Source organism: Nanorana parkeri, unplaced genomic scaffold (assembly GCF_000935625.1).
Source record: "Nanorana parkeri isolate BGI_ZX_2015 unplaced genomic scaffold, ASM93562v1 scaffold108, whole genome shotgun sequence".
Lineage (NCBI taxonomy): Eukaryota > Metazoa > Chordata > Amphibia > Anura > Dicroglossidae > Nanorana > Nanorana parkeri.
The window spans coordinates 1,202,853-1,228,289 of NW_017306376.1; the positions used below are offsets into that span (position 1 = coordinate 1,202,853).

The 25,437-nt window shown below is 41.8% G+C and overlaps 1 pseudogene; it reads right to left on the reverse strand.

Annotated features, from left to right (window-relative positions):
- Window positions 1–224: 224 nt before the first annotated feature.
- The window catches only part of LOC108784302, a 33,967-nt pseudogene continuing 8,754 nt past the window's right edge, over window positions 225–25,437 (reverse strand).

Below are 25,437 nucleotides of genomic sequence, written 5' to 3' on the forward strand. Positions count from 1 at the left end.
GCCATGATAGAACAATGGGAGTTGCCATTGCCTAGTGCTGTAAAAATTCAACTCAGGCTCTCAAATAAAAAATCCTCAGCATGTAGGCAGCAAAAGAAAATGTTAAAACCTGTTTGCAATCTTTCAGTAAAAGAGACCTCCGTTTGCATACATTTGAAAATACTGAATATGATAAAGCCATCATTAGTAAGTCACTAACCCAAAGCAAGAAAGCAGCCAATTCTTCAAGGCAAAACTGCTCCAGCTTCCTTCAAGTTGAATGGGTTTCGCTGATGTACAGCAATCTTTAAGTCATGCCACATATTCTCAATTGGATTGAGGTCTGGGCTTTGACTAGACCATTCCAAGACATTTCAATATTTCCCCTAAACCACTCGAGTGTTGTTTTAGCAGTACGCTGAGGGTCATTGTCCTGCTGGAAGGTGAACCTCAGTTCCTGTCTCAAATCTCCCTCAAGAATGTCCTTGTATTTAGCACCATCCATCATTCTTTCATATCTGACCAGTTTGCCAGTCCGTGCCAATGAAAAGCATCCCCACATCATGATGCTGCCACCGCCATGCTTCACTGTGAGGATGGGGTTCCCAGGGTGATGAGAGGTCTTGGGTTTGCGCCAGACACAGGGGTCTATTCACGAAGCTGCCGAGGGATCTGGCCGTAGCTTCGGCCCCAGGACCCCTTCGGTTCAGTAAAACTGAGGGGGTGCTGTACGGGCTATTCACAATAGCCCGTACAGCTCCCGATCATGGATCGGCTCACTTCACTTCTAATCGGTCATTTACTCGGCTACCCTCGGCAGCATAGTGAATAGACCCCATAGTGTTTTCCTTGAAGGCTAAAAAGCTAAATTTTAGTCTCATCTGACCCAATTACCTTCTTTTGTATGTTTAGTGGAGTCTCCCACATGAGTTTTGGTGTACAGCAAACATGTTTGATAATTTTTTTCTGTAAGCAATGGATTTTTTCTGTACACGCTTCCATGAAGGCCATCTCTGTGGAGTGCACGTCTTAAAGCGGTCCTATTGACAGATACTCCAATCTCCGCTGTGGAGCTTTGCAGCTATCTCAGGGTTATCTTTGGTCTCTTTGTTGCCTCTCTGATTAATGTCCTCCTTGCCTGGTCTGTGAGTTTTGATGGGCAACCCTCACTTGGCAGGTTTGTTGTGGTGCCATATTATTTCCATTTTTTAATAAAGGATTTAATTGTGCTCCGTGGGATGTTCAAAGTTTCGGATATTTTTTATAACCCAACCCTGATCTGTACTTCTCCACAACTTTGTCACTGACCTTTTGAGATCCCCTTGGACTTCATGATGCCACTTGCTCAGTGGTGCTACTTGCTCAATGGTGTTGCAGACTATGGGGCCTTTCAGAACAGGTGTATATGTACTGAGATCATGAGGCACTTAGATTGCACACAGGTGGTCTTTATTTAACTAATTATGTGACTTCTGAAGGTAATTGATTGCCCCAGATCCTATGTAGGGCCTTCATAGCAAAGGGGACGAACACATATGCACGCATCACTTTTTTTTATTTTTTATAATTTTTTAAAACAAGTTATTTTCTCGATTTCACTTCTCCATTTTGGACTATTATGTCTATTGCATGCATTTGAAAAAGCATAAAACCTTTTGACTTTAACATAACTTTAATACATTTTCAGTAGTATTATCTGATGTAACAAATTGGTTAAACATCTCATATGCGGTTTAGCTCTCAAACCGTTAATCAGTCACAAAATGAACATTTTTCACTAGCGCAAAGGAAATGTGACATTCCATGCAGATATGAAGCTGGAGCAATTCTGAGAGTAAATGTTACAGAATCATCCTCTGTACTGGTGCAATGACTTCTGTGTCAAAGGAGCTGCTCAGTAGGAGGATTGTGATTGCTGTTCTCACGAAAACTGGTGAAAAGCTCTTGTCCTCTTTCCTTTTTGTGTCTGCCAGTGGAAAGATGAAAGGTAAAGGGAGAAGGATGAGAAGAAAGGGACAGTGACAGACACTAGTGTCTTCATTGTCATCTCCACCCTGGCAATATAGCAGAATTTCTCTTTCGGCCTCTTGTGGCTATAGTTGTAAACATAAGGTGTAGCAGAAGTGGAGCTTATCAGACATCAGAGTCCTGTCCATTTTATTGTTTTACTACAAGACACAGTGATAGAGCTGGCGCCTGGGAGGTAGAGACAGAGGACGGGTGGAACTAACTACCCTGACTGAACTGTGCCAGTCACAGCAAGGTCACAATCAGGAAAGATTTCATCTGTAACAAAAGTGGCATTACACCCAGCAGTAGGGGCTATGGCCGAACCCATCTTCTGCGGGGGCACACAATGCAAGCTAAAATACTACTGCCCTCTTCCCATGAGAATAACAATGTAAGAGCTGCCATTGCGACTTGTTTTTTAAAGTACTGATTTTGGTGTTTTTGTTCTGATCCTAGCTCCACGAATCAGTGTGTCATTGGCCTGGAACATGTATGCAGCCTGGCCTACCTGGAACAGGTAATTGGCTCACTAGGTAGAAAATAGACATGTGCACAGCATGAAAATTCCTTTCAGACAAAACAATGAAAAGGGAAAAACCTTTTCATTCATTTTGTTTGATGAAATGAATAATTATGCTGTTTCGGATTCTGAGGCAACGAACCTCCAAATCTGAAAGCGCAAATTAAAAAACAGAACATGCGGCAGCCATATTGGCCACCAACGCATTCTGCACATGCATGCTGCCATCTTGAAAGCACGGTGCATGACGGCACATGACACCATTGTCGGGCGACGTCATATGCGTGTATTGGTGCCGCCATAGTGGAAGCGGCAAATTGCCAGTGCCCATAAGAAATGAATTACTATATGCCCGAATATTTTTTTTTAATATATTTTGCATACAATAATTCCTTATTTCGGATTTGGACAAACTGACGAATCAACATAAGTTTATGATTCAGCAAGTTAGTTTGTCCAAATCCAAATGAATATCTCTAGTAGAAAACATTCACAAAGCGGCATATTCTGGTGCTGGGATATCAGCTGCGGTATTTATTGTCACAGAGAGGGGTTAGTCTTAAAGTGTATTTCCACTTTTGAAGTCAACTGTGAGCAAACCCTTCTATATATTTGTTATCTGTTCCTATTTATACAGCATACCTAAAATATATATATATTTTTAAATATTTCTTACCTTTTAGATGTGTCTGTGTAGCTGGAGCCTTTGCAAGCTTCGCTCTCAATTTCCATGTGAACGGAAACTCTGGCTAAGTAAAAGATGGACACCGGCAGTCCAAGGAAAATCCAGTATGTCTATTTATCCACGTACTTGTTGCATATTCAAACACTGGATACAACGTTCCTGGGTCTCGCAGGATCCCCTTCATCAGGCAAACATCACTTTTTTTCCTGATGAAGGGGATCCTGTGAGACCCCGAAACGTTGCATCCAGTGTTTGAATATGCAACAAGTACGTGAATAAATAGACGTACTGGGTTTGACTTTGAGTGCCGGTGTCCATCTTTTACTTATACTTTGACAGAAGCCACCCATATCTTATCTTAAGGAGCAGCGGCTCTGAGTGCGTTGGGTACACGGACTGTATCCAGGAAACTCTGGCTGTCCCCATAAGAAAACTAAAGGTGCCCATACACTTTACAACCTTCGCAAGACTTTTGTCTTGCGAGGGTTGTAAACTACTTAAAAAACGTACAATCTGCCCATATTGGAGAGGCAGATCGTGCTTGCGATGACTGCAATGAGGGGCGGGCTTCCGATGACTGCAAACGGGCAGTGTGCACGTGCGCACACCGGCCCGTTCGGCAGTTGTCGAATAGGCAGGCCACTAACTTGCCGAGAATGGTACGATTCCCGGCGGGTTTTCCAGCCTGCTTGTTTGATGGAAGACGTGTGACCGTACAGTAGAAACGGTCGCACGCCTTCCATACACTTTGCGATTATCGTACGATCGCGGGATATCCCGCGATTCTCGTACGAGAATCGTGCAGTGTATGGGCACCTTAAGGCAGACTGAGCTTCCCCTCATTAACAAGGCTTCTAGATCTTTAACCCTTTGGAAGGACAGACATTGTTCAAATCTTACAATCGATAATAAGATCTGGCAGCACAGTACAGACAGGGTTAATTATGATAACTAACCTGCACAGCTCCCCCTTGCATTCCAGAGCAACACTTTGTTCTGAAAGAAAAGTCATTCTCTGTACTGAGAATGAATTGTGCAAGCAGCAATTTACATTTAGCACAGTTATGCTATGTGAATGGGAACATGTAACAAATATTAAACAGTTCTCTCAATCAATCGTTTAATAATGCAATCATATTCTGATAGGATGTAAAAAAAAATTAAAAAAAATCTTTTGGACAATGAATCAATTTAATTGACACATTTGAGGGTGATTTGAAAGGGAAGTAATCAGGCAGGAATGTTTTCATTTGTTTTGAATTGGAACAAACATGTATGGCAAAATTGAAGCCAAAAACAATGAAAACATTTGATTGCAGAATGCAGACTGAACTCTTGTGACCAAACTGGCCAGATTAACAAGTATTGTGACCTGCAAGCTCCTGTAAATATATTAATATGAACTTCATGTCTGTCCTGTTGTAGATGATTACTGTATGTAACTCAATAGTAAGGAATGCTTCTCTATGGTTTTAAAGAAAAAGAAACATACCTAATGTGACCACAAGAGGGCTCCCCTTAACTTTAACCACTTCAAGCACAAACACATGGGAGTCTGACCACTGTTGTATGTACACACCAGGATTGAGAGATTTTACATTCATCTATAAAAAGTTTTTTAACCCCTTTATGATATAATTTGCAATATTTTTGTGTGGGTTAAGTTATTTCAACACAAGGGTTTTAAGCTAAACATCAGGTCACAGCATGATAAGCCAACAATGACTGCATCTCTGTATTTATTAGGAAAATCATTAAACATTAGACGTGAACCAGCAAAAAATGTGTTTAGTTTCGTTTCGTTTTGATTCGGATTTTGCATTATTCCGGTTTTCGGATTCAGGTCCGAAATTGAATTCGTTTTGGGATTCGGACGAAATTCGTTAGCGGTAGTCCGGTCGAACTTTCGTTTCGTTTCCGTTTCCGTTTCGTTCGTTGCAAAAGTGTGTTAGGAGGGACCCCCCCAAGTTAAACCGAAAAGAAATGCGTGGGGTTCCCCCCAAAATCCTACCAGGCCCTTTAGGCCTGGTAGGAATTTTGAGGGGGAACCCCAGCCCCAAAAAATGGGGGGAAAAAATCCCTGAGTCCAGCCTGTCACTAATCCCTGAGTCCAGTGCGTTACTAAGCCTGCATCCAGCGCGTCAGTAATCCCTAAGGCCTTGTTCACACCGAAAGCGTGTGCGTTCCAGAGCGGTAGCTGCTGGAATGCACCGTGATCGCTGAGAAACTTCCCCCGCATTTTGGGGTGGGAGGGGGCGTGGCGGTGCATTGAATTCAATGGCACCGCTTTCACGCCCCCCTGCCCGCAGTGTGATCAGACGCGTGGCAAAACTTTGCCAGCGTTCCGTTCCACTACAAATGCAAAAAATAGGGCTTGCAAAGTTTTGCCGCGCGTCTGATCGCATTGCGGGCAGGGGGGCGTGGAAGCGGTGGCGTTGAATTCAATGCACCGCCACGCCCCCTCCCGCCTTAAAACGCGGGGGGAAGTTTCTCAGCGATCGCGGTGCGTTCCAGCAGCTACCGCTCTGGAACACACACGCTTTCGGTGTGAGCAAGGCCTGAGTCCAGCGCGTTACTAATCCCTGCGTCCAGCGAGTCAACTGTATCCCTCCTGTACTTGCCAGCAACTGGCCCTGCCCCTCGATTGCGCTTCAGTGTTTGGCCCCACCCCTCAATTGCACCTCCATGTTTGGCCACACTCCTGGATTGGGGCGGGGCCTTTGGGGTCACATGATTGGGCTGCTCCGTCTAAAATGCCCGGGCCCATTTTTTGTCCCAGTCGGTCCCTGGCAAGGGGGCTTATTTGCATCCGTGTACCCCTTTAATTAAGGGTGCACCCAGATGTCCCCCCCCCTCGTGAATGAGTAAGGGGTACTTTTACCCCTACCCATTTACTAAAGGGTTACATAAAATAGTTAGTAAAAAGTCCGGACTTTTGATAAAATCCTTTAATTGAAAAAAAGACTAAATTTTTTACTATTCCTTTAATTAAAATAAAAAATGACTCCATCGTTGTAATCCAGCGTCAATCACGATGCACGACACCCGCCGACCTGCCGCGACTGTCTATCCCGACGAAAACTCCTGCTCGAAAGTAAACAGATGGTCGGAGCGAGCCATGACGTCACAGCTTGCTCCACCCATTTGACATTCTCAGCTGTCAAATGCCACATAGCATTCGGGAACTCCCGAGTGCTATTCGTGAGTTTCCAATTGCCATTTGGGTCTGTGAGCCGAGGTGTCATAGGAAAAGCATTATGGCACCTCGGCTTATTAGTGCAGCTCTTTATCAAACCCAAATATTTAGTGAAAGATGCACTCAAGTTAATTTGAATGCCCTAAAACACAATAAAATACAATTTTTTTGTGAAATATTAAAGATGAGGTTACGACGAGTAAATAGATACCCAACATGCCCAGATTGCGTGCATCCGTGAAACGGTGACAAAAATTAGTACGCCAAAAAGTCCATAGATGACGCTATAAAAGCCTGTACAGGTCATCAGTCTAGGGATGCATGTAAATATAGACACTAGAATTATTGCTCTTACTCTGGCGTGCATGGGGATACCCAACATGTGTAGCACAATTGTTGTTTTCATACGTAGACGCACCCGATGAGTGTATACGCGAATGCTCGCGGGGGAGGGGAATGTTGAAAAATGTTTTATTATTTTTACATTTTTAAAAACTTTTTTTTTAACTTGAATTGCTATTACATAGGGAGGATTACAAGTCCCCCATGTGATAGCATATTGGCAGTGACAGGTCTTTAAGGTGACACTGGCGTCCAAAAGACCCCTATTGTCACCTTTCTACTCTAAACAAGCTATTGAAATGCATATCGCATTTCAATAGCTTATTGCTTGGCTTTAGCAGCCGAGCAATGACAGCTATGGGACCGGAAGTGATGCAATACACATTGCTCTCTGTCCCATGGAACGGGGCAGAGAGTGGTGACCAGAAGTTCACCGCTCTCCTCCCCAACCTTCCAGCCGCCACCTGACATGCCGGTCCTGGGCCCGCAGGGGGGCAGCAGAGCCCAGAAAACAATGCAAGGGTGTTGGGCGTGGGTGTTGGTTGGGGGGGGCAGGCACTTTACAGGCCCGTAGAAGCAATCTGATGGCGGCTAAGCCGGGCTATTCCCTTCGTTTCTGCCAAACGAGCTGCAGCTTTCCAGCCAAGCCAAAGGGAGGTGAAGTGAGCCATACGCAGCCGATGTATAGCTAAAAATAGCCATACACAGTTGCAGTGAATAGCCGAAGAGGCTGCAGCTCACTTCGGTTCTGCTTGGGTGTTCATTTGGCTGCCTTCGGCAGCTGAGTAAATAACCCCCTTAGACTTAGTATGTTCAGAGTGAAGCTGCAGCAGCAACTAATGGATGGCATCCTGCCCACCCACCATTCTCTGCCCCCCGATGTCTTTGCCATCTTCAAGAATCTGGGCATCATTAGGCCAAAGTTTGAAAATCGTTGATTTATAAAAGGCATCTCTGCTTCATACACTTGTTATCAGGGGTGGCATAGGATGCTGGTATTTGCTTTCCTCAACAACTGACAGACTTCTTCAAAACAAAAGTATCATTAAACATTGATAAAGTAATCAGCCACTGATGTAGTGAATGATGAGTTATTATCCCCTTGATTATGCTAAGTGTGATCTCATGAATTGTAACTGTTTTCTAGAATACAGCCAAACGCGCTACCATGCTGTCTGTCTGGGGAAGAATTCCATCTGACTAGCAGTTAATTGGAAGCCTAAAAAGTAGCAGAATATGTTCTCCATTATAACACACATTGCCAAGAGTCTGCGATGGCAAGGACCAAAGTAAAAAGCATTGGAAGTCTCAGCATGACCTGCTAGCCATGATGATTTTAAAAGTATGGAGCATGGGGGCAAGGTGTGGAGGGATGCATAGGTGTGTGGAGGGGGGAAGAGAGTGAACTGGTACATGGTTCTGCTGAAATGCAGACCTGTAGGCCAAAAGATAAGCATATAATATACAGTATGTTATCCCTGGCTTGCATTTTGCTCTCAGTGGAGTAACCTTCCAGCATTGAAAGGATACTGTACAGTAGACAGCCTGCAGAGCCATGAGCACCAAGGTTACCGCTTGGCACAGGCACTGTGTGATAGATTAGCACTCTGTGGGGACATGTTACACATGTGTCTCTACTGTCACATCTTTCTGCCTTGAGGAAGGGACCCCGCGCGGCCCCGCAACGTCGGTTTATTTGGATGTCTGTGACGCTTTCTGTCCAATAAAAGGGACATATTTATCTTTACTACTGAGTGCTGGTGATTTCCTGACTCTACTGTGTTCGAAACTTTTTTCAGTGTCTCCTTTACATATGACATAAAACATCCAGTCATCATAAAAGGATAGGCACTTACTTTATTGCTCCTTGCCCCTGCTATCCAACAGACCCCAGTTGGGAGTAACGCACTTTAACACCTTCTCCCATGTATTTTTTTCTGCACTTTTGAGTATCTGGAATGCTCCGGATCGCAGAGCTCGGGCTTTAGCTCACACATTGCATTAGGAAACGTCCCTTAAAATGGCGAATGGTGGAGGCCACTTTTTTCGCCAGGGCACTGGTCACTTTCTGACTACACAAGATGTCCTGGTAAAATAATATTCACATTTTGAATGCATGTACATGCATAAATTTCTGATTGCAGATGCAACATTTTCTACTCTGATTGTACGCAGCTAATCACAGCGCAAAAATCTTAGCTCAACTAAGCTGTGTGTATGGACCCATAATATACAATACTGCTGTGTTTAGATCGGTGAAAAAAAAGTGCGCTGTACGGATCTCAACATAGCATATTTTATACCCATGTGCATAAGGCCTTAAAACAACAAGTGCCTGCAACCAGCTTCACATTAGAAAATACAGAAAAACTAATAGAAGCACTGCAGGGGAGGGATACAGCTGCTTCTGAGCCAGAGGGGTGAGGGCTTCTAGATTCACTGTTGGGCTGCATTCACACAAGGCTCAGGCCCGGAGCTACCGCAAGGCAAGTCAGACGGCCGCCTGAGGGCGCTGGAGGGTGAGGGCGGAAAAAACAGGGCATTTTGACAAGTACTTGTACTTGTCAAAATGCCCCGATGCTTGCGCTATGTTTTTAAAAAAAATTCTTCACTTACCTTCGGTGCGGGAGAGCAGCGGCGAGTCAGCGCTGGTCCGGTGGGAGGAGCTCCAGGTGGGCCTCCTAATTTAGCTGGCCGGCGACTGCCAGAGGTGCCGCGCGTGTTGAGATCCTCTGGCAGTCGCCGGCCAGCTAAATTAGGACCCCCACCTGGAGCTCCTCCCACAGGACCAGCGCTGACTCGCCGCTGCTCTCCCGCACCGAAGGTAAGTGAAGAAATGACTGAGACTGAGAGCTGAGCGATCACATATCACTCAGTTCACGGTCAGTCGCTGCTTCCCACAGGGATTCCCCCTCCCCTCTCTATTCCTTTAGTGCTCATTGGAGGAACAGACAAAGGAGGGGGCGGGAACAGGCCCTGGCTCTAGAGGGGCAGAGGAAGCTGTCAATTAGACAGCGGGGTGGATTTCTATCTTTCCCAGCCGCAGAGCGGCTCTGAGCTGTCAAATAGCAGTCAGTAGCCTGCGAGATGCTGACTTTGGGTCACAGGAGTATATTAGTAAAATAGTAAATGTACTCCTTGGATCCAAAAGAAGACAAAAGCCCAAAAAAAGGTTTTGGCATTAGTTCTCTTAACTTGAGGGGCACAATGGCCACATCTGAATGGGCTCACCTGTAATAAGAGTCTCCTGCCGTAAAAGTCCCCCAGCCACAGCCTAAAGCCCCATGTGAATGGAGCCTTCAAGATCCCTTATTAGAGAAATGCAACCTCTGTGTTTTATTTCCATGTTATCAGTAACTTCTAATTATATTTTATAGATCTTGTTGATTAGAAAAGTAAGTAAAAAGTGATAGTTATCATAGTACGCCACACATACAAATATTTGTAGTACTACAATAGCTGCAGAACCGCATACTGCTCTTTTGATTGAAGGAATAGTAAGGACAAAAAAAGCACAACCGCTTTCTGCGCTCAGCACTTAGAATCAGGGAACAAATACAATCTAAAATCCTGGGGTGAAATTTCTTCTTCATCTCACTCTAGAAATATTTTAGGTAAGAGCACAAAGTAAAAAAAAGGAAATAATAGAAAACAGCGTTTCATACTATGTTGTTTACTTTCAGCTAAATTACAGTCTGTGGTTTATATTCAGGTTCAGTCGAGAAAGCAGAGTAAAGGGTCAGACAGCAAGCTTTGTGTTATAAGACAATGACTTTCAGGATGCATTCATACAGACACTCTTCTTGTGAAAGGGAGTGCAACAGCAGCATGAAGAATGGTGTTTACTTAACATTTTCTGTGACTTCATGCTCAATTTCCTCTAAATTATCCTCAAAAGCGACATGAATGAAGGATATAACTACCTTTACCTTTTTTTTTTGGTTTGTTTCCTGAATTAGATTTATTGTAACTTTTTAGACTGTGCATACTTTATACAATACATAACTAATATATAAGTATTATGACTAAGTGTATCCATTAGTGATGAGACTAGGCTTGATGCGAACCCAGTTTGCCCGAGTTTGTCCAAACCCACTTAAACTTTCACTGCCACCCCCTCCTCTTGACCCAATCAGTTGCTGGGAGGCACATTCCCCACCCGACAGCTATACCTCACAACTGCCACCATGGATTGGTTCGGGAGGAGGGGGTGGCGGTCAGAGTTTTGAGTGGGCTTGGGTGAACTCAGGCGAACTGGGTTCCCACCAAGCTCAGCCTAGTCTCTTGTATCCATAGATACAAGTCTAGCCAATCATAGGGGTCTATTTATCAACTGTTTGCATAGTGAACAGCCCTGTGAACAGGATTCGCAGGGCATTATGGCTTCTTCATGGAGCCAAGGAGCATAGGAATTTAGCATCTAGTGGCCATGATGTGCTGTGAATGTCATACACAGAGCTGTTCACTATGTGAACAGTTTATATATATACACCAATATTTTCTCTTCCTCAGTGCTGAGCTTTTGCTTTACTTTGTAACCCCAGATGTGCTCTTATCCTGTGCTGCTTCATAAGGTCTTAAAACAAATTATTGGCACAAATACCTCTTTTTTATTTTTAAATGGTAAAAAGGCAGCATACACACTCCAGTGTTACATATCGGAAATGTTATAGGCCTAACATGGTTGTTTTTCAAGGAGGAAGAAGAAGAAATGTTTTCACTGGACTAGAGTGCCTTCTCGTGAGACTTGGTCTGCTCTGTTTTGCCCAGGAATCTCGCTGGTGATAGTGATGTCACACCCTGCAGTAAGATGGGGGGTAAGATGCATATAAAATCTAACTTTTTTTCCTTACAGATGGATTTTTGAAATACTATCCTGCAATGATTGAGATGGCCCGAACCTAATAAGCAGACATTGCATTTTACTGCGAGGTCCTCTTTTGCTGACCCGAAGGAGAAAATCAAAATGGGTTAGACAGCTCCACGGTATCTTGTGGAATATGTCCAATACTGTAAACAAATAAACAGGAAAAATTCACAAAGCAAGATCAAAGAAGAAAACCACATGCCGAGAATAACACCGATTTAAAGAAAGTTAGAGAGAGAGTATAGTACTTTCAGAAGATACTTTCAGTTAAACCACCTGTAACGGATAACCTCCTGTACATGAAGGTCATCATTGTTGGTTAGATGTACTTAGGCAATCCAATAGCTGTTTACTTGTATGATACAAAGTGACAATCTCTCCAGACCAATTAGATCGGGTGATAACCTCTGGGGATTTAGTGAAAACATTGCACTCATACGGAACACAGGCGTACACTGTAGAAAAACAGAACGTGGAAAAACAGACAGGATATCAAACCAAAGTGCAGACAAGGTGACTAAAGGGTACTCTCTAAGTATTCTCTGTCACTGCCAAGCTTGGCAAGTCAGCTTTCACAATGACCGCATTGCTGAAGAAATGGCTATAATTTCGTCATTTTGGTGACTGTAGAAACAGTGTTTGACAGTAAAAAAAACATTATTGGGTCCATCGCTAGGAAGAGGAAAATGGAGATGCATCTATCAGAGGATACAAATTCATAATTTATTTTTCATAACTTGCATATAGTGTTTTTTTTCAAGTTTCCCTCTCTATTTATTTATTTTTTAAGTGTGTTGTATATAGTGCAAAGTTAATATACAGTGAATTAAATCACTGCCAAAATGCATAAATTCAATAAAGTATTCATTTTAGAAATGCCCCAAAGTTCTTTAAGACACTCTGCTATAGGGCAAGCAGTGGGGGAATGGGGAATTAAGTCTAAGGGGAAATCTATATGCCCAGAGGCACTCTTGGAGGGATTCCCCCTCTTCATGTTTCTGTGTTCGCTCACCTCTCGATCCTGTCATGGCTCTCTGCCGTGACAAGGGAGGGGCTGGATTCCCCCCTCCCCGCTCCAATCCGCCAGCGCTGACTGGCAGAACGGACGGGGCGGGTACAGCTGGCTCTGCCTCTAGATAGGATCTCGATTTTAAATGCTTCCTTGCAATGTTTTTCCTTTTACTTGATTTTTTTTGTCCTTATTTGCAATGTGGCTTAAAAATTGCTAGAAAATTTTACTCCTCCAGGGAGTCAGTCTTCTAGCACAACCCCTTCTCTCCTTGCTCATCATAGTCCTCTCCTCTTCTGGGAGTGTCTAATTATTGTCTGTGCTAGCCCAACTTCTTCACCCCCACCGTCTACATAACCTTTTATGTAAAATCCAGGGGAGGGCTGCTGACATCACACCCAAGATGGTGGAGCTCAGCAGCAGTCTTAGGGCTCTTGGATGTCAACACAAGGGAGGCTTCTACAGGTAGTTAATATGCCTAAAATACGCTAAATACACAAATAACCCTTTGGTAAGATTTTTGTTAAAATAAATGTTTTGGAAACAAGCTCTCTTAAACTGTGACCAGAATCTGTAATTCCAGCTTCCACCGTTTTTTAAAGCGTGCTGAATATATGGAATATATAGAAGTTTGAAGATCGAAGAAAAAAAAAATCAGGACTTTCACATTGGGGTAATTAATTATTATTAATTCTCAGTTTTCCATTATACATATTTAATATAGGAGTGTACAAGTATGCAGACAAAGTAATGTAATCATGACCTAAAGTGTAGATAGTAATCTGGAATATGTATTCTTAAAGGTTCATAAACAAAATGCAGATTTAGGAATTATCTTACCTGCCAAGGGATTTCTGCCCGTCCAGTCCTGAGATTAACACAGATTTTACAGCCAGCCTGATAACTTGACTTTTCTCTCCTGCAGTTAAGCCACGCAAATATGTCACCTTCCTGTCCCCAGACCATTACTGCACAGTAAAGGAGTAAAAGAAGCGCTTCCCTCTTCTCACTCCACTCACTCTTCCTGTCAGCAAACTTCTTGTTGACTTACTTAAAGTGACACCAACCTCAGGAGTTAAATCGTAAAAATACATTCAAGTACCTTAACTATTAACAAAAATGTATGTTATTCAGGGATCCCAACCTGAAAGAAGCAATTTCAGGGAGGTGTCCCTCTCATTTCAGGGAGGTGCTCTCCCCCCCATCCGCAGAGGGGGGATTAGGGGGGGCTGGGAGAGAGCACCCCCTGAAATGATGGCAGATAACACAGGTAGCAATAGCTTCTTTGCTATCTGCAAGCTTTTTTATTTTTTTTTAGTATTCTGACAGTTGCAGTCGTCAGAATAAAAAAAAAAGCATACAAATGCATAGCTAGATTCCTATTGGCTATTGCACTTTGCAATAGCCAATAGCAAACTAGCTATTGCACCCGCTCTGTGCTGCTTTCAATCACCAGAAGAGGACCTGATAGAAAAATTCAGGTCCCCCTCTGCTGATTTACAGTGCAAATAGCCAATTCAGGTCCCCCTCTGCTGATTGAAAGTGCAATAGCCAATAGGAATCTAGCTATGCATTCGTATGCCTTTTTTCTGACCGTCGGCCGCGGCTTCCGATGTCAGAAAATAAAAATAAAACGATCGCAGGGAAAGGTTTAATCTGCTCAATCGAGCAGATTAAACCTTTCTGGGAGGAAGTGTTTCTCTCCCGGGCGGCCGGGAGCCGTTATCTAATAGCGCGAGACTCCCGGAGCGTCCGGGAGAGTTGGGATGTCTGTCTTATTTGTGTATCACTCGACTGTAGATCCTCAAATCATCTCTGAATTTGTGCTGACACTGTCCTTCCTTCTGGAGGGTGACTACTTTGGTTCCACATGGTCCCTGTGTGTGTTTTAGAGCAGCCACCACTCCAAGTTCACTCCTGTGATGGACTATAATCTCACCTTTAGTTTACTAATTAGTATTGATATTATAGTCCATCATGGGAGTGATCTTGGAGCGGTGGCTACTTTACAACACACACAGGGACCATAAGGCACAAATGTAGCCACCCTCCAGAAGGAAGGACAGTGTCAGCATGAATTCAGAGTAGATATGTAAGCTACTGAAATATTTGGTTCAGTTATTTCGTAATTCGGGATTCAAATCCAAAATTCAATTTGGTTCAGGGTTTTGGACGAAATCCAAATTTCGTTAGTTTCGGATGAGTTTACGAATATTCGTTGTGAGTAAAACAGAAAACCAGCATTTGGGATCCGAAATTCCGAAATGCATCTGCGAGCTCCCGAATGCCATTCGTGTCTAGGAGCCTCAGCTTTAGTGATATATGTATATACTGAACACAAATTTTATTAGGTCATGTGTCTTTTCTGGCCAATAAGACGGCTCTCAAAAATTAATGTTCAGACCCATTTGGATGCATTAAACCAAAAAACACATCTGATTGGCCAGAAAAGTCACATATCCGATTCAGTTCAGTTTTTGAACGAAATTAGGATTCGGACACATTTGGATGCATTGGGATTCGGAAATTTGGATGTGTCCGAATGTTGAATTTCGGAAAATATGTCCGAATTTTGATTCGGAATGAAACGATTTGTACATATCTAATTCAGAGAGGATTTGAGGATCTACAGCCGAGTGATACACAAATAAGATACATTTCTTGTTAATAGTCAAATCTTTCAAATGCATTCAAGAGCCTTAACTCTTGAGTTTAGTGTTACTTTAAATAAATATAGAATATTTAATAACATATTCATACAGAGCTGCATTTATTTGTATTGTATTTATATCTGTCTGAAGCTCGGCTTTAAATGTTTATTGCTTCAATAAAGATTTTCTACAAAATAGACCAAAATTATATAAAACATTCGTTTATAAACTCAAAGTATGTAAATAAAATTGAACAAAAGCCATTGTAGCTTTCCTTTAGGTGGATGCACATTGATAATAACGTAGTAATGAGCAACATCAAAGTGCGACTGGACCCGTCATGGTGTTTAGTATGAGCGTTATGAGGTCCACACTGAGACGAATGTAATCACAAATTAGCCAGCTGTGGTCATTTTGTGATCATATTTATGTGGATAAATGAGCAATACTATGAAGTATTGTGCTGCAATTTCATTCATGATTTTAGAGAGAAAATAAGAAGTAAAAACAAATCAAAAGTTAATAGATGGCTTGTGCAAATACCATTATGGCCTATTAACACTAAGCACATTTCTGTGGCTAGACTACACCTAATGACCACAACAAAGGTCAAATATAGTATTGTAATTTTATTTTTAAAGATACATTTGATACCTTTGTGTTTTGGTGTGGTTTATGAAAATGTCTGCTGCGGTCTATCTGCAGTATTGGTAAAGCACAGGTTCCTATGAATAAATGTTATGTAAAGCACAATATACATGGGCTTTATATGCATTTTCACATGTCAAGTTGGCCAAAAAGCCCTCCTCCTTTCTCAAGAAATCTGTACAGAGAACACACTTTGGTGTACGTTTAAGAAACGGTGATAAGCGGTGATAAGTCTTGTCACTGCTTATCAAGGTGATAAGTCCCTAGTGCCGTGTTTAATAAACGGTGATAAGTCAGATATCTTGTTTCTTCTCTTCACTGTGAATTCTCAGTGATAAGTACAAAGATTGTACCTGTTTAATAAAGGTTGAAAACCAAAAAAAGGAGCTTATCACCTTGATAAACATGGAGAAAAGTTCCCTAGATTACGCACTACCTCAGACATGGTGATAAAGGCCTTTTTTTGGTAAAACACTGAGGAAAAAGCCAGGAAGTCACAATTTTACAAATTTTCAGGCATAATTGCACGATTGCTCATGCTGTAGTGCATACAATAGGGCGTTTTGCAACACATTGCTCCTCACCTTCTCCACTCATTATCACATATAGGATGTGTTTTGGTGCACAGGTGCATCAGGAAAGACACGTGACACATTAGTTTTGCAAGCAAAATCATTTTTGCCACTTGCAACTTCTGCCTCAAATGCACTTGCTGCACATTTAGGCCCCATTCACACCTGAGTGTTTTGTGTAAACGCACAAAAAAAATTGCACTTTGACACATTCACGAAACATGCCAAAAATAGAAAACTTTCTTGCTGTGCCATTTACAGAAGGGCTTGTTTACTCAAAATCCAGTGTGTTCCAGCACTGTTAGTGACTGGAACGCACAGGATTGCATAGTGGCAAACTGTGGTGGTGCATTAAAGTCAGTGGCAATGCAGCCATGCCTCCCACCCTGCAGTGCTAGGAGGCAAAAAATAGTGCCTGCACTACACCACACCTGGTGTGAGCGAGCCTTTAGTTGTATTGCTGCAAAGTTTAATACAAAATAGTTTGCAATGAAAAAAAAAGAGATCATATATTTTTACTGTGCAAAAAATGTCTCTCATAAACTTTATTATAATAATGTTCATTTTTAGGGGGCTTTCTATCATAGAGAAAAAATAACTGCTTATCACTGCCTTTCACTGTGATTTTGCCACTTAAACAGGCTCAAATGTTTGTCAAGTAGTGATAAAATAACACTGATATGTGGAGAAAAGACAAAAACCGTGATAAAGTAGGCTTTATCACGGTTTATTAACCCCTTCGTGACGGGAGACGTACAGTGTACGTCTTGTCACTTTGTGCCTATATGACTGGCCACGTACACTGTACGTGACGAGTTATATCAGGCTTTGTAATGCCGGTATTTGCTGATTCTCAGCATTTAACAGTCATTCATTAATATCTCAGTATTGAGGCATTAATTAATGAAATAATTAAGCTTTTTGTAAAAGCTTCTTCCTTTCAGTAATGAAAGAATGAAGCCGTTACATGCAAATAGAGGACCGCAATTTGCGATCCCGTTATTGACAGCTCAAAATAGCAGAGAGGCAGCAGTGACTCACCTCACCTCTCTGCTATGTGTGGGTACATTTAGTAAGAAAGTATATTACTGCTGTGGAAGAATCACACAGCAAAAATGTAAAAAATGTGTCAGTCATTTATGAACAGAACCTGAAAACTAGCTCAGTCATGAAGGGGTTAAATGGACACTTTTAAACACACTGCAATCATGCATAATAAAACAAACATTTTGTTAAATGCAGAACAGTATGTGGGCAAGAAAGATGTAATGTACCATCCAATTAAAAATTGCAAGTCTTATTATCTGACCAGCGCCTGGTCAGGAAATGACTAGAATATTGTGGGGCAAAGCCAACGCCTGTATTTGGAGTATGTTATATTGAGGAGACCTAGGTACTGTGCCACTTTGGTGCAAGGCTTCAGCAGCTGGGGACGTAAGGAAAGATTCTATTACTGACAACACCGGAATACTCTGCATTCAAATGTAATTGCTGGGGCTGAATGGAAGATCATGTTGCAAACTTGGAGTGGTAAGCTTTCTTGGGAAACAGAGGAACCCTCTTTACATCTATTTTTTTTGTCTAAGTGCCTATTTTATTAGGTGCCTATTCAGTAGTATTATTATTATGAAAGCAGCAGAATTGATATAGCTAAAGCAGCAGATGATGGAATTTCTAAGCAAGTAAGAAGTCTCTGCCTGAGTACCATTGACCTAAAGGAAGTGTATAGGAGTTTTGCTCATCTATTTTATAATCAAGGCTAAAAAAAAAGTTAAAATGTATTTATTTTAAGTAGGGATGCACCAATACGATACTTGCATCGGTATTGGTGCCAATACAAATGCTCCGATACTTACCTTTAATACCGGAAATTCTGGTCAGAGGGATATTCCCTTTGATCGGCAGTGCTGCAAGGGAACATGGAGCCGGCTTCCCGGCCAATCAGGAAGGTGGACGGCGGGCAATGACTCACCGCCCGGATACCTGATTGGCCTGGTAGCCGGCTCCATGCTGTTTAGCCGGCTCGATTGCTGATTGGCTGAGAAGCTGGCTTTCTGATTGGCTTGGAAGCCAGCTCCATGCTAGCAGCAGTACTGGTATCGGCGAGTACAGAAAGACTGAAAAAATGGTATTGGTGCATCCCTAATTTTAAGTTGTGTAAATAATTAATATTGCAAATAAACAGTTTACATTTTTACAGGCATCCAACAGGTGGAGCTTGGGCTACTTTTCATGAGTTTTCCAGAATTTCCTTAGTTCTGTGGAAAAAAGCTTAGCATTTACAGAGTTCAATCGTTCAAACTGAAATTTATTGTCACGTACCTTGGTGTGAGCAAGACTTGACGAGGAAGACCTCCCCTTGCAGCTCCCATCTGTGTACCCCTGGAGATGGAGCAGGAGGTCTGCAGCCTGAGAGAGGCACAAGTGCCTGAAGCTGATGCTGTAGATGGCAGGGTAGATGGTGCAGAGATCTGGATGTGGTAGAAGAGGCCGACCATCAGGTGAGGATGCCAGCAGAGAGTGGGTAGCACCAGGATAGGCAGAAGAAGCAGAATCTGAGACAGACTGGATCAGTAACTTGGAGGCAGGTGAAGTACAAAGTCAAGAAGCAGGGCGATGTCAGAAGGCAGGCCGGGGTCAGCAAAGTGTGAGCAGAGCACTACCAAATTGGAATCCAGAAGAATGGTCAGTGGGTAATCCGGGGTCAGAAGTTAGGCAGCAGACAGCAGGATCAGGAAACAAGCCAGGTCAAACACAGATTCAGGAACAGAGTCAGACAATAGCTTGGAAAACACGATCTCTTAGCAAAGTGTACGTTTAACAAGCATCCATAAAATAGCGCCACTGACTAGAATGTGCGTGTGCATGTCAGTGTGTATGCGCTGTGACAGATTTGCACATTGCTACGTTTATGCAAATATGTGTGTGCAATATTGGTACCATAACGCTTTATTCGTGCATATTTATGCTCAACGGCTTGTGCATCAATAAGCTGCACTATGGACACCGAACTTCCCTGACATTTATGCACATAAGCAAATTCATCAGAGCAATGATTTACCCCCCTTTCCCCTTCCCCACAGGGCTCAAGCTGCATTTGAAATCACAGACAGCATGTTTGACAGTAAAGAGCTCTGGGCATTCTGTGTCAAGGGTGCACTCTGTAATAAAGGTTTAAGAGTGCATGTGGTATCTGGCCCCTTTTGGGCAAATAGGTGACTCCAATACTTTCTGCTCCGAAATGTATAATGCTTGGCCCCTCTGCATTGCTTCTGTTCCCCCTTGGAGCTACTCTGTGAAAACATGACTGAACCAGCTCATGTAATTTCCTTGCTCTATGATCTGTTGCATAACATTACATATACTACTCGCTCACATTACTTTACTGCATGGGATCAGGAACTGGAGACCCAGCTCACCCCAGAAGATTTTGTCAAAGCTTGTTCCATTTCTCTTAAAGTAACTAGTGCTACCACAGCCCAGGGAAAGGGATATAAAATATCTGATTAGCTTGATCGGCTTCTTCCCTGGCCACAGAGGCCGGGGAATGACAGCACTGAAACCAAAAGTGACTAAATGCATGTTGCTTATGGCTTTATTCACTGCAGGGCCAGTCACTAATCATCTTCCCCTCTTACCAGTGACACCTGCCATGGAAGGTCAGTGCCAGGTGCCCAGGAAGGCAATTGGAACCTGAGATACATGGCGGGGTATAGGGTGGTCTGTTACCGCACCCGTAGATGTGATCACTTCCATTATAAAGACGACAGCCTGCTGGACAAAAATGTAAACAAACTCCTGGCCATCATAGCAGCCTGGGAGTCCATTTACAGGACTTGTGTTGTCAGCAATATAAGCCTTAGGTAGCTGACAGCAAAATAATTAAAATATAAATTACAACATTAATTGGATACCCTTATGACTTAAATGGACTCTGAATGGGCAGACTGACAAGTTCTCTTGAAAGAACATCCCCCACCCATTAATTCTCAACTTTCATGTGCTCCCTCATCACTCTGTTTCCATTGGAGTCAGGAGTCTAAAAGTAAGCTTTATAATGGATGGTGTTAGAGCTTACACAAGGTTAATTATTTTTTTACTTCATCAGCATTGAATGCTGGGAGGAAGGGGAGGAGGCCACTTATTTCCCTGCACATGGAATCACACGATATTTCCTGATGTCTCCAAAGGAGCAGCAGAGTGACAGGGGGAGAGTGGTGAAGGTGAGTCTCAGTGGATGGCGTGGGGTGTGGTTGGCTTCTTTAAAGAGTACCTGTTACTTTGCCCTGAATGAGGAGAGTTATAGATTCTCCCTTAACTATATGATAAAACCATAGACAAGGCAATAAGCACAACGCTGAAGAGAACATATAGGAAATGAAAAAGCTCAAGACAAGGTACACACTGGAATCAGGGAAAATAGATGAGGCTTATAAGCGATGAGGTGCAGTAAAAATTATTGTATAGTTATTTTTCACTATGTACAAGTATTGGCTATCTGTAACATGAAAGACATTGCTTCAGAGATGAGATTACAAGGGGTTTGGGGTGTACAACTCTCAAGGGAATAAAAAGGTCAAATTGGTATTGATGTTTTAATTGATGTGCATAAATTATAAAGTGAAGTATGACCAAACAGTTTTATGTAAAGTAATGCTAATGATTATTATAGCCAGTAAGGTTCAAAAATATTGATGCTAGTACTGTGTATTTTATTCCTTCGAATCATGAAGAACCTGTGTTAATGATAACACAGGTTCACTAAGCTATATTATCTCCAAAGAGTCAGTCAATTCAAATTAGAAATTTCTTAGGTCTTATTTGCACATTTAAAGAGGCTTTCTACTTTAGCTATAGATCTATTCTGTACTTAGGGGTGGTGTCTCCGTTTAGTGCTGATCCCTACACTTTTCTTTTTCCTATTCTATAGCTTATTGAACATGTTGGTAGTTAAAATAAAAGGGAGTGGATTCACTATGGACTTGTGTTCTTCTATTTCAAGTATTTATGGAGCATCACCATATAATGCAGTACTTTACAGCAGTGTTTTTCAACCACTGTGCCGCGGCACACTAGTATGCCGTGAGATATTTTCTGGTGTGCCGTCAATAAATCGTTAATTTCTTTGATCGATCAAAATTATTTTGATCGATCAAAGTTACTCACCTCTCCGCCGGCTTCCGGGTCTTCCGTCGGAGATCCGGTGACGTCACGGACATCGACGTCACCGGACTCCTCCCCCCTTCCCCGAGTGGCTCTGTCGGCTAACGAAGGGAAGGGGGGAGGAGTCGGGTGATGTAGTTGTCCGTGATGGGTAACGAAGGGAAGGAGGGAGGAGTCCGGTGACGTCACGGACATAGACTCCTCCCCCTTCCCGTCGTACTTTACAGAGTATGTAGGTGCATTTATGTCAGTTCCTATCTAACAAAGCAGCTCACAATCTGATGCCCCTACCACATTCATATACATTCTAGAAGCATATGATAGAATGCCAGGTGACATACCAGTAGGATTTTAGATTACGGGAGGAAACCAGTGCACCCAAGGGTAACTCACACAAATGGGAATTGAACACAGGGCACAGGACTTCAAGAGTTCTCATCTCATCATTTAAAGTAAACAAGCCTCTATCTAAACTCAAAATATGTTTAGACCAGTGTCGTAGGGTAGTGGGCATTTCATTACACTTTATAACCAGCATATGTTGAAGTATTTTGGTATTGTGATGGGAAAGCAGCACCAGGTTACAGCCAGAGTGTTGAGGAGGGGAGAGTTAAGTCTGATTTAAGGTCTGAAATTTTAATAACTAATTTGTATAAGTGTCTGTGGGTTGGGGGTTGCATATGAAGCCTAATGCTTTATTAGTACATCCATCCTTTACTATCTAGTTGGCAGGTCTTTTTTTAGTTTAGGAGTTATGCTGAGATGACATTCAGCATTGGTTTTTAAAGAGTAATGGGCATTTTTCTAAAAGGTTAGCACACTTTTGATGATGTGTTATGGTGTTTTCTAAAAAACCTATAATTTGGATAATAGAGTGGGGGATTTATCAGAATGCCTTGCTCCAGTAATCTAAATATTTTTTGAGATTCATGCTTAGAGAGGGTTTTGTTAAATGAAAAAGAAGACCAAGTGAGGGGCAAGGAAATGGAAGACTCTGTTCAATTTTCTTCTGGTTTTGAATAAAATAATAAACAAAGGGGGAGTTTTTTTTAAACATTTTAATAGGTATCTGTTACACTTTTTTACCACTTTTTTACCACTTTGTTTGGGGTGTAGTGAACAGGTAAGAGGTCTAAAAAGTTGTGATATGTTATTTGCCTAGGAAATGTGCCACTGAGGTGTGCATGGGGAAGTAGGATAAATGGTACACAAAGGAATACGCAAAGTATGCTCAAAACTTGCTCTTGTAATATTATTATACAGGATTTATATAGCGCCAACAGTTTGTACAGCGCTTTACAATATAAGGAAGACATTGAAATTACAATACAATTTAAGACAAGATGGTAAAAAGGGCCTTGCCCGTGAGGCCTAAAGAATAGAGAAACGATGTATGTTATCACAAATATATTAGGGGAAAGGACTAGGTGTGTGTGTCTGTGTGTGTGGTGGGGGGGGGGGGGGGGGATTTACATACCCACTGGTATGATATGACCATCATCCAATCCCGACTTTCTTGGTCTCTTATATATGATGGCTGAGAGGCAGAAATGAATTTTGTTTCTTTTGGAAAAATCGCAATTGAATACCACCCAACTGTCCTTCATCAGGAGGGACTTTCCCCTCTATTGGTTCCAGATATTGGAACCAGATCCCTTGTTCCTCCTCTGTTGTCCCTCTTAGTCTGATGCATAAAACTCAATAAGAAATGTAACATTTAACTACCAAAAGTTTTAAATTATGCGTTTATATTATACTATTGTCTTTCATTCATTGTCTAATTGACCATTTGCCTTTCTTTAAAAAGCCGGTCTAACGGGAATGTGGTGATGAAAAAAGGCACTTGTGAGTTTGTGAGTCTGAAGTATATATATATGTAGACATGATGTGGCGGCATGAGATCAGCAGCACTGCAATGCTGAATAAAAAAATATTGTTTTAAATAGAAATTGTTTATGATATACAGTGCTTCAGCCAAGTAAATGTCAGCATTTACATCTTTAATTTTACTCATTACTGTATCATTAATGACATCTACAATTTGTATTTGAGGAGATAGGTTACACATCATATCTTTATAAGATATGGTAAACAATAAACCCTCAGTATTTGTCAATAGTAGGAATTTAACAAGACAAATGTCATAGTTAAAGAAATTGCTAAATGGAAGTCAATTTAGAAATATGAAATGAGAAGACATCTCGTGGCCATCTCAGAACATCTTCCAATTTTTATTTAAGAATGCATGCTACATTTATCAATAGCAGAGTCACCGATCAATTACATGACATTGCCAACTGTAAAGTAAAACAAGTCATTGAAAATGGTTTAATGATACATTAGAAGCTAAATATCCTGAAGGTAACACCAAATTTCCCCTTGGACTGCTGTACATTTAACATCTGACATAGCTCTCAAATTTAAAACAGAAGATCAAGAAATTCTACAAATTAATTGCACATTTTCTCCTTATCAGCCCCCCCCCCCCTTTTTCCCATTCCCATATGAACTCCAGCAGCGTGAGATAGCACTACATAAAGGAAAATGAGCACATTCTACAGCTCTCTTTACACAACAAGATAATAGATCAATATCCATTTATAATAAAGATTTGCAATTTGACGTTTTTTTTGCTACTCGTTCAGCATCTATCTGCTCCATTAGAAGGGACACAATCAATGTCCTTTTAATAGTTTGACAATTTTTATGAACGTTCATTGATTGGTTTATCATGAGCACATGTGCATAATTTAACTCCTTCGGTGAAAACGTGCTTTGGGTCTTTAGCAATATCTTTAATGCACCGATAGTAAAAACCATCCACGTCGTAGACTAGGAAGCTATTATATGATAATTTGCAGTTATAGATTCTAATTTGAAATTCTTCCTGAACTGAAAAGTATCCAGCTTGGCTCATTTAAAAAAAAAAAAGCTACTAAAAGTTATATTTAAATCACTCACAAATAGGAATTTCTTTACTAAAACCACAGCAAGCGATCCATTTGCATTTGTCAAGTAAAAACGAATTACTGGTTTACAACAGATGTTTGCCTTGTGTTATAGATGAGGAAACTGCTTATTTCAGATATTAGGGCTCTGATATATGTTTCTTCTATGCTAGCGTTCTGTGTTAGCACTTACCTGTCTACAAGACTTTTATAAAACCCATTCTGACTAAAAATAAAGTGATTTCCAAGCTTAGTTAATTTTTTTTGCTAGTTATTTTCCATTGTAAATAGTAAACAGACTTTGTAAAGAATACACAAGCTAGGAAGAAATACTTGTTATATGGCAGTGGTAATTAATTCAAATTCAAGTTTTCAGCAGAGGTAAGAACCACATGTTTGTGCTATGACTCTGATCCATCTGATTCTCTCTTACGTTCGGTATTACCATCAGAGTGCCCCCTTACATTAGTAGCTAAAGGAAGGGGACACTCTGATGGGGACAACTAATGGGGAGTTGACTCACCCTTGAACTAATGTAAGAGGGGATCGTTGATGGGGACAACCAATGTAAGAGGCACTCTGATGGGGGTACCCAATGAATGAGGGGCACTCTGATGGGGACAACTAATTATTAGTTGTCCCCATCAGAGTGCCCCCCTTACATTGGTTGCCCCCTTCAGAGTGCTCCTTACATTGGTTGCCCCCTTCAGAGTGCCCCTTACATCGGTTGTCCCCATCAGAGTGCTCCCTTACATTGGTTGTCCCCATCAGAGTGCTCCCTTACATTGGTTGTCTTCATCAGTGTGCCTCTTACTTTAATTCCATGGTGGAGTGGGGATGAGGAGCT